Source organism: Mauremys mutica, unplaced genomic scaffold (assembly GCF_020497125.1).
Source record: "Mauremys mutica isolate MM-2020 ecotype Southern unplaced genomic scaffold, ASM2049712v1 Super-Scaffold_100089, whole genome shotgun sequence".
Classification (NCBI taxonomy): domain Eukaryota; kingdom Metazoa; phylum Chordata; order Testudines; family Geoemydidae; genus Mauremys; species Mauremys mutica.
Window position 1 is genome coordinate 778,686 of NW_025423261.1, and position 17,950 is coordinate 796,635.

Consider the following 17,950-nt stretch of genomic DNA (forward strand, 5'->3'; position numbering starts at 1 on the left):
GATCTCCCCAATCTGGGGGAATTTCTCTGGGCCCCACTGTTAATTCTCCATCCTTTCTCCCCCTAACCATGCCCACCCCTCCCCCTCATTATCAATGTTTTGGAGCAACCCCTCCCTCCCTTTATGGGATACAGACTCTGTGACAGAGACTGACTGGGGCTCCTCTCTGCACGGCCCCAGTGGGGAAGGAAAGAGACTGGAGGGAGGGGGAGAAGACGGGCAGAAGGAGTCAAATGGGGCTAAACCAAAACAGAGATTTTCTTTCTGTCAAAATGTCCTGGAGTCTCATGGCTGAAAAGCCGCATCTTGAGTTAGGTTTGATGCATCAGCCTTTCAATTACCAGGCAAAGGTGTGAATCACAGAGACTGATAACTGCCTGCTTCCCAGCTTTGCCTAAGGCTTTGGCTACATTTGCACTTCAAAGCGCTGCCGCGGCAGCGCTTTGAAGCGCTAAGTGTAGTCAAAGCGCCAGCGCTGGGAGAGAGCTCTCCCAGCGCTGTCCGTACTCCACCTCCCTGTGGGGAATAACGTACAACGCTGGGAGCCACGCTCCCAGCGCTGGGGCTTTGACCACACTGGCGCTTTGCAGCGCCGCAATTTGCAGCGCTGGAGAGGGTGTGTTTTCACACCCTGCTGCAGCGCTGCAAATTTGCAAGTGTAGCCAAGGCCTGAGAAGCACCTGCACTGGTGCAACTGGTTAGCGCAGAGGGGGCTACTGCTGGGATTATGAATTCAAGCGTTATTTGGAGCACTGGTTTTTATTACCTGTGTAGTTTCCCCAACTTGCTTTGCTTAATTCCCATGGAAAGTGCCCTACTAGGAAAAGGAGAGTAAGTTCTAAAATGTGGAAGTAGGTGCATAGCTTGGAAACATCCCCCCTGTGCTGCCATTAGTTCCAGTAGATTGTTCACTGGCAGCCTGAATTGATTTCTTTGCTGCTGTGAAAGCTGCCACGAAAAGTCTCTGGTCACCAGAGCTCCCTGCTTCTTCCAGCACATCTCTGGCTCCTTCCCTGCCCCAGTCACTGCTGTAGGAGGGGCCTATATACACTGAGCCTAAAACTTTTCCAAGCCTTCTTAGCGCAGTTGGTAGCGTGTCAGTCTCATAATCTGAAGGTCCTGAGTTCAAGCCTCAGAGAAGGCAATGGTTTTTGCTCCCTGCTTCAGATTTTCTACAGGAAATCAGAGAAAAGAAACTAGAGGAGAGTAGTTTCTAGACACCCTCCCACCCATCTCAAACACACACACACAGACTTTTCTAGGGCATTTTCTTTTCCTTCTCTATGGACCTTGTATTTTTCACAGAGCAGAATAAAACAAAAACATGCAAGTCCAAGCCTAATACAGTATGAAACTCAATACAGATCAAATCTCACCCTCAGAGATCTTTCAATAAGCTTATTTTGCAGACTAGACTTATTTCTTGTCTGGGCCCAATCTTTTCACCTCGTATAGTCCATGTTCCAGCTCAGGTGGTAGCTAGGGGATGTCTCATGACTGCAGCCATGTTTGTTCAGTTCCACCCCCTTATACAGCTTTGGTACAAGGAAGGAATTCTTTGTCTCTCTCTTGGGGAAGAGCCCCAGGTTTAAGATGGATTCCTGTACCAGGTGACATGGTCACATGTCCTGTGAGACCCCCAAGCTTTCATTCTTCCTGGCCTGACTCACAAATGGTGCAGGACAGAGCCATCTCCAGTCAATTGTCCTGGTTAATGGGAGCCATCAAGAGTCCAAACCACTATTAATGGCCCACACTTTGCATCATTACAACAGGACCTCAGAGTTATAGTTCATATTTCTAGTTTCAGATACAGGAATGATCGGTTCATACAAATAGGATGAACACACATAGTAGATTATAAGCTTTGTAATGATACCTTACAAGAGACCTTTTGCATGAAGAATGTTCCAGTTACATTATATTCACACTTATTAGCACCTTTTCATAAAAACCTATGGAGTGCAACGTCACAGCAGGGAAAGGGTTTTACTGCAGCACCTGGCAGCAGTTGAGTTTCATGTTCAGGCTGTGGTATGAGTTCCTCCAGGTTTCTTGTGAGCACACAGGGACCTTAGCGGGTGCTCTCGATACAGGAATGGCCCCGACACGATAAAGTGATGGGGATTGCATTTTCCTTTTTTATTTCTGTATTTCCAATGACATTTCTGTTTGTGATTTCGTTTTGCTTTGTATAACTGTGTTTTCTCCTGGATTTGATATTTAACTGAAAAAAGAATAAGGCCTCAGGGCGCCGGATGGAGGAGCAGGCTGGGGCTAGGACTGCTAGGAGAGCGAGAGTAGCAGGTTTTCTGTATTGTTTCCTGCCCTCATTTTCATGAGTAGTTTCTCTTCTTCATGAAATTTGCTTCGTTTATGTGTAAGCCTGGCTAGCTCAGTTGGTAGAGTATCAGACTTTTAATCTGAGAGTCCAGGGTTCAAGTTCCTGGTCAGATAAAAAGGGAACAGTTCCCCACAAAAGGAAAGAAGGCATCTCTCCAAGTTGTTATTTGACATCACCTTTTTCCCCAGGACTTGTTCTTTCCTAGGAAGGGCCATGTACTGCCTGGGACTGAAGGGGCAACTTCCTCACATGCCCACTGGCCTCTCAGTCAGGATTAAGAAAGGCCTCTGGGAGCTGCAGCAAACTGCTGCATGACAACTTGGTGAGCAAATGCAGGGCTGCTCCCACAGGGTCATCCACACCAGAGCTCAGCAGAGGTCTGGGGGTTCCCTATTGGTCCCATGGTGTAAGGGCAGCACTCGGGACTTTGAATCCTGCAATCTGAGCTGAAGTCTCGGTGGGATCTGAGGACAATTCCTGTGCCACAAACCCTGCTGGGTCTTCCAAGGTTCTATCTTGCTTTCTCAAAGGCCATGAAAGCCTGTCTTTTACCCGCTAGCTGTTGTGACTTGAGCACAAGAGGGGACGTTTGATCCAGAAGCCTGGCCGTGCCTGGAGTCCTATAGGTAGGGATGTGAGCTCCATTTCCTCTGAGTCCTGAAGCTGGGCTGCAGCCTGGCCTAGGAGGCAGCCCTATTGGTTGACCTACTGGCCCAAAGTCACTTGGGCGGTGTTGTCTTTCCCCAGGGATGCTGAAGGGCCTAAGGGAGGGAGGCTCAATACTCCCCCCTATCAGTCAGGGCGGAAGAGGAGGGCTACAAGAGTTTGCAGGTTGATGGCTGGGCCTTCTAGCATTCGGTTGGGGACGAGGTGGGGAACGCGAACTGGGAGAAATGGTTGCTGGCCTGTGAGGAGTGGCTCAGCCAGTGGCGGAAGGGGACCTTGTCATTAACCTCAGCCATGTGTTTCCCCCTGCTCCACGAATGTTGCTGAGACGGAACACGATGGCCTTCCACTTCTTGTGGGGCCATAGGACGTCCCTACCTAGTCAGGAGAAGTGCGGCTTTTCTGCTGTATTAGAAATGGTGGTTGGGCCTGGTGGGCTTTGAAGCCTTGTACGGCTCTACTTTTTTGTTTTTCAATTTTCAGTGGGTGGCTGAGCTGGAGGGCAGGTCAGGCCCGAGGGGAATGACGGGACAACCATAAAGAACCCAACTGACTCTTCCGATATGGCCGTATTTTTTTTACCCCACTGGGTGCAGCACTGGGTATGGAATGGCCGATAGTGGCGGAAGGGGGAGGAGATTAGGAAGGCCCCCGCCCCCCCCCCCGTGTTCTTCTATTCCCACCTTACATCCTACAGGATTTTCAGTGGGTGGCTAGGTGGAAGGTGCTTGCAGGATGGCTTCATCTGCAACAGTGGCCACCCTCACAGCAGCGGCAGCCACAGCAGCGAGGCCCCCCCACCTTTCGGCTCAGTCTGAACAGAGGTCAATGTACCACTGGGTGAGACAGGCCAATTTTAGGGAGCTTCCTCTGAAGGTGAGCAACTGTCCCCAGAACTTACTGACAGGATCTTTAAAGTATTTGCAAATGTGCATGGCCGGCATGTGCAGAGCAAAGGCGGCCCGGGGCACTGTGTCAGGCTCTGGCACCGCTCGAGACAATGGACCATCTTCAGCCACCAGGCGACCCAGGATCTAAGGCAGGAATGGGGTGAGGAAGCAAGTCAAGCTGAGCAAGGCAGGCAAAAATTCATCTCGCCTTCATGGGCGCTTGCAATGATACCCTTTTTGTGTGCCAGGGCTGACAAAAACCTCCCAGACAGAGAAGCAGCAGGCCAAAAAAGCAGCAGGGGTATTCTATCTGCTATCCAAGATCCATAAACGTAGAAATCCTGGATGCCCCATCATTTCAGGCAATGGCACCCTGACAGCAGGATTGTCTGGCTGTGTAGACTCCCTCCTCAGGCCCTACACTACCAGCACTCCCAGCTATCTTCGAGACACCACTGACTTCCTGAGGAAACTACAATCCATTGGTGATCTTCCAGAAAACACCATCCTGGCCACTATGGATGTGGAAGGCCTCTACACCAACGTTCCACACAAAGATGGACTACAAGCCGTCAGGAACAGTATCCCTGATAATGTCACGGCAAACCTGGTGGCTGAACTTTGTGACTTTGTCCTCACCCACAACTATTCCAGATTTGGGGACAATGTATACCTTCAAGTCAGCGGCACTGCTATGGGTACCCGCATGGCCCCACAGTATGCCAACATTTTTATGGCTGACTTAGAACAACACTTCCTCAGCTTTCATCCTCTAATGCCCCTACTCTACTTGCGCTACACTGATGACATCTTCATCATCTGGACCCATGGAAAAGAAAACCTTTGAGGAATTCCACCATGATTTCAACAATTTCCATCCCACCATCAACATAAACCTGGACCACTCGACACAAGAGATCCACTTCCTGGACACTACAGTGCTAATAAGCGATGGTCACATAAACACCACCCTATACCAGAAACATATTGACTGCTATGCTTACCTATATGCCTCCAGCTTTCATCCAGACCACATCACACAATCCATTGTCTACAGCCAAGCTCTAAAATACAACTACATATGCTCCAACCCCTCAGAAAGAGACAAACACCTACAAGATCTCTATCAAGCATTCTTACAAGTAGACTACCCACCTGCTGAAGTGAAGAAACAGATTGACAGAGCCAGAAGAGTACCCAGAAGTCACCTACAACAGGACAGGCCCAACAAAGAAAGTAACAGAACCCCACTAGCCGTCACCTTCAGCCCCCCAATAAAAACTTCTCCAGCGCATCATCAATGATCTACAACCTATCCTGAAGGACAATGCCTCACTCTCACAGATCTTGGGACACAGGCCTGTCCTTGCTTACAGACAGCCCCCCCAACCTGAAGCAAATACTTACCAGCAACCAAACAACAGAAACACTAACCCAGGAACCTATCCTTGCAACAAAGCCCATTGCCAACTCTGTCCACATATCTATTCAGGGGACACCATCATAGGACCTAATCACATCAGCCACACGATCAGAGGCTCATTCACCTGCACATCTACCAATGTGATATATGTTGTTATGTGCCAGCAATGCCCCTCCACCATGTATATTGGCCAAACCAGACAGTCTCTACGTAAAACAATAAATGGACACAAATCACATGTCAAGAATTATAACATTCAAAAACCAGTCGGAGAACACTTCAATCTCCTGGTCACGCATTTACAGACCTAAAAGTCACAATATTACAACAAATAACCTTCAAAAACAGACTCTCATGAGAGACTGCTGAAGTGGAATTAATTTGCAAAGTGGACACCATTAAATTAGGCTTGAATAAAGACTGGGAGTGGATGGGTCATTACACAAAGTCAAACTATTTCCTCATGTTTATTTGTCCCCCTACTGTTACTCACACCTTCTTGTCAACTGTTGGAAATGTGCAGTCCTGATTATCACTACAAAAGGTTTTTTTTCTCCTGCTGATAATAGCTCACCTTAACTGCTCACTCTCGTTATAGTGTGTATGGCAACACCCATTTTTTTCATGTTCTCTGTATATATATATATCTTCCTGCTGTATTTCCACTGCATGCATCCGATGAAGTGGGTTTTAGCCCAGCAAAGCTTATGCTCAAATAAATTTGTTAGTCTCTAAGGTGTCACAAGTACTCCTCTTTCTTTTTGCAGATAAATGAATGGAGGTTAAGTCCATGAATGGCTATTAGCCAGGATGGGTAAGGAATGGTGTCCCTAGCCTCTGTTTGTCAGACAGTGGAGATGGATGGCAGGAGAGAAATCACTTGATCATTACCTGTTCAGTCCCTCTGGGGCACCTGGCATTGGCCACTGTTGGCAGATAGGATGCGGGGTTGGATGGACCTTTGGTCTGACCCAGTATGGCCATTCTTATGTACTTATGAAGGGAGGGGCAAAGACTTTTGACAGAGTTTCTGTAGTGTAGTGGTTATCACGTTTGCCTAACACGCAAAAGGTCCCTGGTTCAAAGCCAGGCAAAAACACAATGGCTTAATTTTCCGAGCTCCTACTGGCCTGTCCCTGCTGTTGTAGGAGCAGCAGTGATTTCTATGCTCAAAAAGTCTGTTATACTTCCCCTGCTCCCACTTTTGTCTCGTCGCCCTCTCTGAATGCCTGTGAAGTGGCTTTTCCCCTCCCGTTCCCTCCTGGAATGCTCGTGGGATGAATGGGCTGGTTGAAGAGCAGAAGAGCTTCCAGGTAGACAAGGTGTCTGGGACGCTAATTAGGCAGCGATCACACACCCAGAGCATGGACACTGCCCAAGGTGGAGTGTGACCAGCCAGATGCAGCCAAGTCATCTCTAGTCGCAGGCCATGAGGTGCAGGCCCTTAAAAGGGGAAGGGGCCCTGGACTCAGGAGAGCACTCACAAGCTTGTACCTCCAGTGAATGCCCTTTGCTCGGACCACCTGGCCAGTGGTTCTCTGCGTTGCATTTCATTGTGCCTCAGGAAGACTTACCTTCATTGCACCATCCATAGCTGCGCTGTGGGACACTTACCTTGCAGAATCCTGACATCTCCACTGCCGTGCCTGTCCTGGGAGCGTGAGTATGTGAGTGCGACACCCCCCCGCCCCCCCACTTCTTCTTTTGAGCTTAGCTGTCATTATAACAAATGTGCTGCTTTCTGCCAAACTCTGGTGGGTCATTAGTCCTCCCTACGCTTACTAACTGACCCAATTTTGGGTAACACCTGTGATAAACTCAACCCCTGCAGGACAGAGGGTGATGAAATGAGCTGAGAAAAAGCCTTGGCACCAACAGGGGAAAGCTAGAGGATCTGGGCCAGTCACCTTTTGAAGCCTTGTGGCTTGGTCTCCTCTGCCCTTGGAGGTTGGCCTATGGCGGCCGGCTCTTCCTGCTGCCTCCTCTGTGTGACTTGCCAAAGGAAGGCGTGAGACAGGAATGGGGCAAAAGAGGAAAGTCGAGCTGAGGAAGGCAGGGCAGAAGCTAAGCGCCTCAGTGCGGCTAAGTGGGGTTAGTAGAGCGTCACCATTTGTTCTGCAAAGCCTGGGGAGGTGCGGTTGGCTACTGGGAGGCAGAATCTTGTGCCTGCCTCTTGGCTTCCCAGGGATGGCTACTTGCAGCCCAGGAGAAGAAGGATGGTTCTGGGTGAAAGGAAGACAAGCAAAGCTCTGGGAGGAAATTTGGGTGCGGAGTGCAGGCTCTGCACTGGGGGAGGGGGTTGGGGTGCAGGAGGGGTGGCGCTTACCCCGGGCACTGCAGCTCCCAAAATGACTGGTACACACAACAACCCTCTGGCAGCAGTTCCTAGGTGGGCTGGGCCAGAGGGTCTCCGTGTGCCGCTGCCTGCAGGTGCTGCCCCCAGAGCTCCCATTGGCTGCAGTTCCTGGCCAATGGGCGCTGCGGAGTTGGTACTCGGGGCAGAGGCAGTGAATGGAGACACTCCCCCGCCCCAGGGGATGCTGGGACATGCCGACCATTTCTGGGAGTGGCATGGAGGGACGGAGGCAGAGTGGGCAGGGAGCCACCTTAGTGCTGCTGGCACATCTCTGCACACCCATGGGGGGAGGGGAGCAGAGGGCCTCCATGTGCTGCCTGGGGTAGGGGCAGTGCACAGAGCTGCCTCCCCTCCCGGGTCTATTACAGGAGTGGATGGGTGGGGTGTTTTGGCCTGCAAGGTGCAGCAGGTCGGACTAGATGATCACACTGGTCCTGTCTGACCATAAAGGCTCTGAGTCTAAAAAGGGAAAGGGAAGTAAAGGGAAAAAAATAAAAAATAAACCAAATATTGTAATACCAGGATGACTCCACCTGCTCATTGTATAGTCCTGCCCCTTTCTTCCTCCACTGGGTGTTTAATGACCTGCAGGACATTGATTCTCTCGTTCCATTGCTAAACTGATACAATGTGACTGAAATTAAACCAATTCCCAGCAGAGAAAACATCACATCCCTGTATTGGGGAGGAATCAAACCCACATCAATGGCTTGGGAGGCAGCGATGCTCACCACTATACCACCAATGCATCTGGCAAAAGTACCATTTATGCTTGCCCAATGAGGCTAGAACAGAATTGAGGCATTTTACTGCCTCTTAAAACGTACTGGAGTCTCATCACTAAAAAAAAAATTACCTCTATCTTCCTCTGGGTTTGAACCATCAGCCTCTCAGTTAAGTCACCAAAGGGGTTGATCACAGACACAGGTAACTACCCTACTTCCCAAGCTTGTCTATGAAGCACCTACAGGGGCACACCTGGCTAGTGAGGGAGGCGCACTGCTGGGGTTATGAGTTAGGGCCTCACCCAAAGCATGAGTTTTCATTAGCCAGGGAGCTTCCCCCACTCACTTTGTCTAATTCACATGGAAAGTGCCATACGAGGGTGATGAGAGTAAATTCTAAACTCTGAAATGCGGCGGTGACCCTCCTTCAGTGCAGAGGTTTATACTTCGTTGGGTGGAACGCACAGACTCCTGGAGAGCAGGGGCAGCTGTTTCCATGGCAGAGAGCCTGGCACTTAGGAGACTTCCTTGACTTGCTGTTTTGAAGCAATTCAATAAAATAACGGTGGAGCTATAATGTCCAGTCCAAAATTTCAGCCCCCGCCCCGGTGCAAAAATGCTATTTGAGGATCTAAACAGGAGGCTTCCGGCGCTAGGACACCTGACCAGAGAGCGCAGTGGGGGGTGTAAGAGCTGCTGACTCTCAGGGTCCTGGGCTAAATCCACTTGCAGGGGGAAGTGTTTTGATTTATTTGATGGATAATGAGCACCAGCTACCAGGGGAGAAGCCCTAACAACCTGCTGCCACTCCAGCTACTGCCCCAGAGGGGGGAGCCCCAGGGGGCCTGCTGCTGCTCCGGCCACCCCAGGAGTGCTGCTGCCGGGGGCCACCGAGCTGCGGCTGCTCCTGCTGCCCGCGGAACCACAGGAGGGAGATGATTTTTGACAGTGACGGATGCCTCATCCTAAAGGTTTTTGTCTGCCCCCTTCCAGTGACTGTTTGGCACAGGAACGCAGCCCTCACTCCTGGGTCTCTCCTGGGGAAATAATGTTTCTGTGCAAAACACCAAAGCTTTTGACAGAAAGGAAGAAAAGGAAATGGCCACACGATGGGACTAGGACATAAGGAATGAAACACAAGATGCTTCTCCCATGTGCATTGACTTTGAACCTTGTTGTTTGCGGTGTTGTTGTATCCATGTTGGTCCCAAGACATGAGACACAAGGAGGAGGGGGTCACATAATATCTTCTAAAGGACCAAGGAAGGGAGTATTATTTACTCCTTCTCATAACACAAGAACTAGGAGGGGTCACCAAATGAAATGAATAAGCTGCAGGTTTGAAATGAACACACTTCCCTCAATCTGCTGGCAATGCTTCTACTAACGCAGCCCAATCTGCTGTTAGCCTTCTTGGCAACAAGGGGACCGTTGACTCATATCCAGCTTCTCATCCACTGTAATCCCCAGGTCCTTTTCTGAAGAACTGCTGCTTAGCCAGTCGGTCCCCAGGCTGTAGCAGTGCACGGGGATTCTTCTTTCCTAAGTGCAGGACTCTGCACTTCTCCTTGTTGAACCTCCTCAGATTTCTTTTGGCCCAATCCTCCAATTTGTCTAGGTCACTCTGGGCCCAAACCCTGTCCTCCAGCGCTTGGATTCTTTAAGTGCTTTCACAGAGTGAAGAGCACATGTTCCATGATTTCATATGGCAGAGTTTTATGCTATAGGGAGCTTTCCCTGTGGAATTTGACAGGTGAATCAGCACAGAGACATATTGTGACCCTTCTGAGGGCTGAGAGTCTCCTTGTTGCCACCTGCCACTAGGAAGAGGGAGTTTTGCATTTGGCAGCTGGATGTTAGTGACCAAACTCACCCAGCCCTTCAGGAACTCAAGAACCCTCCTCTGAGCTACAGCAGCCACCCTAACCCCTGAGTTCCTTCAATGTGTCTCCCTCTGGGGTCCAGCCCAGATCACCAGATACTCAGAGAAATCCCAGATTCTCTCTGCCCAAAGCAATGGTATATCCCCGGTTACTAGTTTTACTGTGGACCACTGCTACTGTATCTCACACCGCACTTGAGTATAGTTATCAAACAAGCAGAAATTTATTTAACAACCGATAGAGATTTAAACAAACAAATGTGAGTGATGGAAACCAACTGTTACCAACTAAACAAAATCAGAAAATGTAACCTACACTTTTTAATAGTTACCTTTCCTATCTAAGTAGATTCTCACCTCACACGTCAGTCAATTTCACTGATTGCTAGTCCCTAGGCGCCATGGCCCTGCCTTTCATGAAGCACCACTGGTCATTAGGAATCTCCTTGGTGAATGGACCCAGAGTGTTTTTCTCCACCCTGTTATGAACTGAATCAGTCTTTTGTCTTTATATTCACAGAAAGGACGATCTACTCATTCTCATATTGTCCTTGTCACTTCCACAGGGTTTCGATGTCTATAATTTGTCTTTGATGGTTTTCTATTGGCTTTTCTGGGTTGGTGCAAAGGCTGACAATGGAGCAATACATCACATAACTGGCTAGCAAGGGAGAGGTGCCAATTCCCTCCCACTGGAATGGGCCGTCCCCAACAAGACCTATGATTGGGGTGACTCACTTTCACAACAATAACATATGGGCATAATTTTCCATGTACTTACATTACCCCTTAACTATGACTTGGACACACCTCTCGCAGTGAGTAGGAGTATCAATAATTTACAAGCTTTCAGTAGAGATCTCACTGCTATGCTTCCTGGATAACTATCATAAAAGCAGTGTATTAGGTGTGGGGAGTTTGTCAGGTCTGACACAGGAGTTGCTTGTGAAGAACAGTGACCCCCTTTGCCAATTGGCACCAATGAGCTTTTGTCACAGATGCACTGAGCTATACCGTCACCCCCTGATAGAACAGAAAGGCCAGCACAAAAAACAGAGAGAGGAACAATAAGATACTAAAATGACAATGGCTGGAACTCTCCATTTCTCTCAGTCTTTGCATTCATGGGCACTAAGAGCTGTAGCTACAGTTGAGGAACCAGGTGAGCAGACAGCTGGCTCAGCCCTCCATACGAGTAACTTTCTCACATATAGGGAGATGGGTCAAAATTGGAATTGATGTTAAGGCTGTGTCTACACTTCAAACACTGGAAATATTCTTCTGACAACCCAACACTGCCTACACTGGGGTTCAGGTCACATTAACGACTTCTCTCAGTGGAGAGGACTTTTCACACCCCTGAGAGATGTGGCTATGCCAACACAGCTTTTCTACATCGACCAGCCTTTAGATGGCTTATTGACCTGAAAGACAATGGATTTCAGTCTTTTTCTTTATATTGATGGTTGATGAGTGCAGCTGTCCTACCTGCTGGACACATCCTGTGACAGATGTCAGGCCTTTCCTTTGCAAATTAGAGAAGTGGGGAAGACAGTGACCCTTACAGTCTAAGTGGGTAAAAACGTATACAATTTATCTCCTTGAGTAGCTTTCCTTTGAATAGAAATTGACTTTGAAACTAAGCAAAATAAATTCTATTTGAAAACACAGAATACTAAAATCTATACTGGGCCAGTATTCTCTTATACACACTTTCTCACACATTCTCCCACCCCAACCTTTGGAGTGAGGTTTTTGACCAGAACTCCTTACACTACAGAGGGTAAATTAAATCAAATTAACTTTTCAAGATTAGCCATCATTTCCTGAACGACTAACAAAACAAAAAAAAACAAGACAACTTTCGGTTTTCCAAAATACTTCAGATTATCACACATTTCGTCTCTTCTTCTTTAACTAATAACTTCACCAATAATCTCATTTTAACAGGTAACAAAAACATATTCAAAGATCACAAATTCTTATCATATACGTTAGTTTTCTTTTAATGCCCATTGCCAACAACTGAACCTTGGCTCAAGTTGTGGTTTGTCCCAACCACTTCTGTGAGTTCATATATCTCAGGATCTTCTGCAGTATGTGTTGGTGGAAGGGGTCTCCTATGTGGGAATCTTTGCATCATGAGGAAAAATAGCCTTGTGTCACACTTTTAGTCTTTCAAAGTGAGAGAAGATAGAGAAGTGATGTAAATGCATAAAACACAAGAGAGAACTGTCTGGTCTACACTAAAGACATTTATCGGTTAACTATATTACTCCGATGTGTGAAAAATCCACACCACTGAGCAATGTAGTTACACAGCCCTAACCCCCTGTGTAGATAGCGATACATCAGCAGCAGAACTTCTCCTGCCAAAAGAGCCACTGCCGCTTGCGAGGGTTGGACTAATCAAGTCCGATAGGAGAAATCTCTCCCATTGGCTGAAAGCGTCTGTAATAGCAGCGCTACAGCAGCGCAGCTACATTGGTGCAGCTGCACCAACATCAGCTTTATTGTGTAGCCACAGCATCAGACACAAAACCATAGAATCAGAACTCAACATGCGAGTATCCGGAAGTCTGAAATTGGAGCCTGATACATTCATTGCCTCATTGGTTACCATCATTTCTACAGCCTTGAAGTCCTTGTTACCCAATCAGGCAGCCAGTTTGGGATCCACGGGGAAGGAATGTCCTTTGAAGCACTCTCTCTTTGGATCCAAATGGTGAAGGATGATTGTTCTCAATTTAACCCTGGCATCCTTTGGAACTGTAATCAGAAACACTGAACTAGGAAGTGGAGATGTACAAACAATTTTCCTTGGGTCATTGGTCGCCATAGTTTCCTTTACTGGGTTGGAAAACAAGAACTGGGTGTGGACTCTTTCAGCCCCAGCTCTTTCCAAATCCTTGGCCTTGGTTAGGGTAAATTTACACTTCTCCAAAGTAGAATCCTTTACAAAACCACTCCAAATCTCAGCAGTGTTAGTGAGGCTTACCAAAACATGGAGGCTTACCAAAACATGCCCAGCTTTTCTTTTATCTGGTGGCACAGTTCCAGGCAAGGGACTGGATACAGGGCTGGATCACAATCTTCATTAGTGACCAGAGCTGGAGTTTCTATTCAAAAATAGCTATTTTTCTGCAGCTATTAGATTTCCAAAACTGATTTGATTTGATATACATTTTTAGCACCTACAAAGGATAAATTCAACAAAACTCCACTTCTATTTCCTCAATATCTGCATCATGAAGGGCAGCATCTCCGATACAATAAGATTAGCTAGGAAAGATCTTCTGTAGGGCCTGGGTTACAAAGGCTTTGGAACCAAATACATGGGCATTTTGCCTAGTTCAAAATCACTTACCATGGAATTCTCTCCCCAGATCATCTGGGACAATATTGACTTCAACAATTGAACTACACTGTGATCATATGCACTTCCTTCAGTTAGTTGGGGTTTCGCTGTTGTTCACCATTTCTGAGAAGAGATTTCAAATCACTGCTGTTTCTTTGTTAGCCTGTCCAGTAAATTGGAGAGTTCTCTAATGCTGACAGAACTGCACTTCAACCTTTCTCCATGACATCATGCAGGGATGGGGAAAAAGCAAAGCTGAAGTGAGAAATGATGACTTTAGCAAATAGTCATTTGTCTTAAATTATCCAATAAATCTGAGCTACATCCTATCAAACTAAACTAATATCCAACTGAGTGACCAAACAGCCTTCAGGAAAGATAGAAACCCACATCACAGAGAGATAGAATACATGGCAATGAAAGTGTGAAGTGAAATTCCAGAGCAGGTTACATCTGATTATTCAGAATCAGGACAAGAGATTTTCCCATCACATTCTCCTCTGATCCATTCAAACATACTTCACTCAGCACTGTCTCAATAGCCAGTTATGTTATTTACAAATTTTTTAGTATCCGAGCATTGCCATAATGGTGGACAAAACCACTCACCTTGCCAGAAGTGGCTTTACCAATAGATGGAACCTGCAATTTAAACTCCCAATGAGCACACTGCGTTTGGGATCCATTTGAATTCCCCTTCCAGGTCTTTGACACTTTCATCTCCAGTCAGAGCGACTCTGACATAAGATTAAAGAAGTCAAAGCATCATCTCCAAGCACAGACAGCTGAGAACTGTTCCTCACAGGACACTTTGAGAAGTGGATGGATAGAATGTGATGATGATAACCTCTGCATGGCTGAGACAAAAGGTAACAGTTCTGCAGTGATGGGGAAGGAGGGAATCTCTGCATCTCCCCATCTCCTTCCAGTGTCACAGAGGCTGAAATTACACTTTTTTCCCCTGCCCCTGCTCCTCTTCATTTAACTATAATTTGAAAAATTCCCATTATATCTGCTCTTCAGCACAACCCAGAGCAACGTGAGAACAACTGGCAATGATACAATCTGTATCACTGGTGACTAACAATAATTTTGAAATAGGAGAAATAGTATAAATGTGATGCTCCCTGGTTCCTGATAAGAAGGGCACACTTGAATTACTCATGGGATAATAGAGTTGATAGAAAGGACAAATGGGTCCACCTCAAAACATGGCAAACTGCAAAAGGCAAAAATGGGCCACTCATCTGGTCAAACTGAGGGATAACCATGCTGCAAACAGCTCAAACAGCTTTAAAAGTTACTATGTGGGAATCAGGAAAATTATTAAAGAAAAAAAGTATTGATAGCCCTAGAGGTGTTTATGTTGTTGATCTCCCTTGCAGATTCTCTGATGACTAACATGGGCTAAGTGCCCACAGAAGGTTTTCCCACACTCACTGCATTTATAGGGTTTCCCCCCGGTGTGGATTTTCTGATGTTTAGAAAGGCTTGAGCTGCTAGTGAAGTTTTTCCCACACTCACTGCATTCATAGGGCCTCTCCCCTGTGTGGATTCTCTGATGTCTAGTAAGGTGTGAACTGCGACTGAAGGTTTTCCCACACTCACTGCATTCATAGGGCCTCTCCCCTGTGTGGATTCTCTGATGTTGAGAAAAGGTTGAGCTGCCAGTGAAGCATTTTCCACACTCACTGCATTCATAGGGCCTCTCCCCTGTGTGGATTCTCTGATGGGTAAGAAGGTTTGAGCTTCTAGTGAAGCTTTTCCCACACTCACTGCATTCATAGGGTCTCTTCCCTGTGTGGATTCTCTGATGTCTAATAAGGTGTGAACTGCGACTGAAGGTTTTCCCACACTCACTGCATTCATAGGGCCTCTCCCCTGTGTGGATTCTCCGATGCCTAATAAGGACTGAGCTGCGACTGAATTTTTCCCCACACTCACTGCATTCATAGGGCCTCTCCCCTGTGTGGATTCTCTGATGTTCGGAAAGGGCTGAGTTGCTAGGGAAGCATTTTCCACACCCAGTGCATTCATAGGGCCTCTTCCCTGGGTGGATTCTGTGATGCTTTATAAGGATGGAGTAATCACATACGTTTTCCCCAAACTCAGTGCATGTATTTTTTCTCTTTCTGCTGAGGATTCCCTGTTGTGTTGTGGTTTCCTTGAGGTCCTTCTGAGTTTCCTGACAGGAAATACTTTTACCCACTTTCTCCCCTGGCTGGTTTCCCTGCTCTCCTTCTGGTCTGTGCTGAATGTCATCGGATTTTTCCTGCTTATGACTCCAGGACACATTCCTTTTTGATCTTTGCGATAACGCTCTGTGTTTATCCACTTGCTCAACATTTTCCTGCTGAGAATTCTCCTCCTCTTTCTCACACACCATTGCATCACCTGCTGTGATAGAGACAGAAACCTCAAACAGGGATGGAAAGGGGAAGGCCAAACCAATACAAGTACTGGAGAGAGGTCAAATAATAATCAGGAACTGAACTCCCCCAAGTTCTTCCCCAAACAGGAGAGAGGAGGGGATCAATTCAGCCTTCACATCCCATCCAAATTCACAGGGGGAAAGGAGGAAGCTACTGCCTGGTGTCTGCTAGGGTCTACAGGAAGCCATGAGCTATATTTACCCTAAGGATACGACCCCTGCTAGGGACAATATTGAACTGAGAGACCTCCCAAGGGCATTTTAGGGCATCCCAGATGTTTCCTTCAGGCACTTACAGATTCTGAGTTGGTTTAATCTTTCCTCACCTGTGCAGGGAGCTCTCAGGATCTCTTTTTCCTCTGAACCCTGGAGGTCTGGGACCCATGGCTCTTCCCCTTGTTCCAGCTGGGAGATCACATCAGGTTGGGAAATTGGAAACCCTGCTCAGATGAAAGAAAACAAAGGAGGTCACTTGATTTAATAAGACTGTAATTAAAAAAAACCACAATATTAATTTAACTTCAGTGCTTAGTGTGAGCTGGTGTGCCTGGGGCAGTCCACACTGAAAATGCCAAGATCAGGGCAGGCTGAAAAAGGGAGAGCAGATGCTCCCAAAACTGGTGGAGAAGAAGATCAGGTTGGTTTGGCACGATCTACCTTTTGTAAACAATTCTGACTTTTATGCCTCGTTACCTGTAGTCATTTAAAATCTTTTTTTTTTTTGGTAATTAATTTTGTTTTATTGTTTTATCCAACTAGTGTGTTTGGATTAAAGTGTGTTGGAAACTGCATATGGGATGTAGCGGGGTGGACCCCCGCTCCTGCCCTGAAGGGTTAAATACAGCCCTGGGAGGGGGCTGTGGCTGGAGAAAGCAGCTTTTAGGCTGGGCTGATTGGGGGAAGTGGCTGCAACTGGGGCCACGCCCCAAACAGACTCAGCTGGCCCTATAAAGGCAGAGAAGCCAGGGGCAGATAGAGTCTCTCTCTGTTTGTAGAGGGAGATGGGCCCGGCTGCAGGGAGCTGGACACAGGGTACCTGAGTGGAGCAGGGCTGGGGAAAGGCAGAGGAGCTGGGGAGCTCCAGCCTGGAAAGCCCCAGGCCGCGGCCTAGCAGAAGGCAATAGGTACTGGGGGGTTGCAGAGGGCAGCCCAGGGGTAGGCAAAGGCAGCAGGTCCAAACCCTCCTTGCCAGTGATGAGTGGCTGATACTGCAGTCTGCCCCAGGGGGTGGGGCTAGACGATGACTGGCATTATACTGAGCCGAGGTGGGAATAGAGGGTGGGAGATCCCTGGGGAGGGGAGACCCTAAGACTGAGGGGTTACTGCCAGAGGGCAGCACCCCAGGTAAAAGGGGCACCAGGTCCAGGGAAGGACATGGGGGGCCAGAGGACAGGCGGATCACTAGCCTGCAGAGGGTGCGCCGGAGCTGGAATGAGCTAATTCCCAGAAGTCACCAGCAGGGGGTGCCGCAGGGATGAGTCCACTCATCTACATGGGATAACAAGGCTGGTGCATGTCAGTTTCCACTGATAAAATGACAGACTCCATATGAGCTTGCCTTGTTCAGTAGTGTGCTGGACAGGGAAAGATGCACATTTCTGGGGGAAGTCTCGGAAGAGAGACTTTTCTGGGGTTTTCCTGTGCTGCACTGTAACTCCTGAGTCGCTGACTAGCAGCACTAAATAATGTGTAGCTGGGAGCGAGTTACATGCTGGAGACTGTGTGTTACCTGCCCAGGAGTGGCTGCTCTCACAGTAAAACAGTGTAAAAGGCACCCCAGCTTGGGAAACTGAGGGGACACAGCTGTTCAACACTCCAGATTGCACTGTGGTTAATGTCACAGACACTCAATTTCAAAGAGGCTCCCAAAACACA

General features: G+C 47.7%; 2 non-coding genes across 2 annotated transcripts; both read left to right on the forward strand.

Moving 5' to 3' along the window:
• Positions 1-1,071: 1,071 nt before the first annotated feature.
• TRNAM-CAU lies at positions 1,072-1,144 on the forward strand. The gene has a single exon. It is a non-coding gene; the product is annotated as a tRNA-Met (tRNA).
• Positions 1,145-6,349: 5,205 nt separating this feature from the next.
• Positions 6,350-6,422, forward strand: TRNAV-AAC. The gene has a single exon. It is a non-coding gene; the product is annotated as a tRNA-Val (tRNA).
• The last annotated feature ends 11,528 nt before the right edge of the window (positions 6,423-17,950 follow it).